Below are 1,975 nucleotides of genomic sequence, written 5' to 3' on the forward strand. Positions count from 1 at the left end.
TTGAACTCTCCCATCAATTAAAGTCACCCGACATTAATCACAACATTTTTCTGGGTCTCAGAGAGTTACCTCCATTCTCAATAACAGTCACTTTACTATATCTACATTCATTTTCAAAGCACAAAGGTCATAGGCATCAACAAAATTGCTCAAGTTAACAAAGCTCTCATTCGCTATAAGGAAGGAACACATCGCCATCCGCATACAAAAATTTTAGATACCCCACACTTCATCACTGATTATTGTCACCATCCCTCTATCCATAACTCGGGTTTTCACATTTCTCATATCTTTATCTATCTTTATATCTATCTAACTACCTATGTGTAAAAATGCACACACACACACACACACACATATATATATATATATATATATATATATGTATATATATACAGTAGTCCCTCATAGTATGCGAGTATATGGGCGGCAGAGGACGTTGCGTACTAGGAATTCGAGTACACAGAATACATAAACTTATGGGAAAGATTACATATGGGCAGCCCCACCCTTTGTGGGCAATCGTTGAGACTCCTTTCAGACATAAGTATTGTACTGTACAGGGAAACTATCTAAGACATATATCCTAAGATGAAGTAAACCAACAAGATTATGGCTTTACTAAATCAACAAGGATATAGCTTAACTAAACCAACAAGAATATGGTTGTTCACCTTAACCCAATAGGACAACAGGCTTGATGGAGGTAAGAAGGGGATCCGAGGCAGGATGAGGCAGCTAGCGTCCATCTTCTACATCATCCTCCACACCACCCGACACACCACCTTCCTCACCACTCTCGTTACCAGCTCTTTCGACACTTTCACTAGCTAATGCACTCACTTCGTTCATAAACCCCTCAAAGTCTATTTCTGACACCTCAGACATCGCATCATCGTCTTGATCCTCCTCAGGATATGGCTCTTCTAATGTAGTAGGGAGTGATTCCTCACTTTCTTCAAGCCACGGGTAACGGGTGATGAGGGTGTGCTTCCGTTTGTTTACTTCCTGGTTGTGCTTATCTGTGTAGTAGCGGAAAGTTGTGTCCAGTGAAGTCATCACCTCCTCCATTCGCAACTGAGAGCATTAGATGTCCTTGAATTCTTCCTTGAATTTATCAAGGCCAAACAGTACCCGGCTGATCTCCATCATGGACAAATCTCCACTCTCCATCACTGGTGTTGCTAGCTTTTCTGCTGCGATCTCCTTCTCTGCGTCGGCCTCGTCACAAGATGGGCGGAGCACGGGCAACCGTTATCACTCCTTGGGGTAGAAATGTCACGTACTCGGGTTAACCCCGGATTTGGGCCACTCTTCACAGCCATCTCGCTTACAATTAGTTCAATTAGCGTACTAATAAAAAACACACTAAAATTCGAAAAAAAAAAAAAAAGGTCCTCGCATACAATGAGGTTCACTTTTTTATTTTTTTGGCCTGTCGACAATTTGGGCAAAAGCCCCTGGTCATTAAGGCCATATATATATATATATATATATATATATATATATATATATATATATATATATATACCATACCACGTTGAGTACACCGCTTCCCGTCCGATCAGCGAAGTTAAGCAACGTTGGGTCTGGTTAGTACTTGGATGGGTGACCGCCTGGGAACACCAGATGCTGTTGGCATAACGTTCTCCCTACATGTCAAGTGGGGTTGGTGGAGGATTAGTGCACCTCCCTGTAAAACAATTAACTCTAAGCCTTGACCACCCCGTTTGGGATACAGGGCGTCTGGCAATGAATGAATGATATATATATATATATATATATATATATATATATATATATATATATATATATATATATATATATATATACACTTCCATGCATATATACAGACACACTTTCATGCACACGTACATATATATATATATGTATATATACTGTATATATTACCGGCATTGAACAACCCTTTACAGTACCGATGTCAGTGATGTCGAATTAGTGAGCTATAAAGAAA

General features: G+C 39.9%; 1 pseudogene; it reads left to right on the forward strand.

Moving 5' to 3' along the window:
- The first annotated feature begins 1,523 nt into the window (after window positions 1-1,523).
- On the forward strand, window positions 1,524-1,641 carry LOC145396679 (5S ribosomal RNA; annotated as a pseudogene).
- The last annotated feature ends 334 nt before the right edge of the window (window positions 1,642-1,975 follow it).

This window comes from Coenobita brevimanus, chromosome 38 (assembly GCF_032717465.1).
Source record: "Coenobita brevimanus isolate Jiangsu-jjx chromosome 38, ASM3271746v2, whole genome shotgun sequence".
In the NCBI taxonomy this organism is placed as follows: Eukaryota; Metazoa; Arthropoda; class Malacostraca; order Decapoda; family Coenobitidae; genus Coenobita; species Coenobita brevimanus.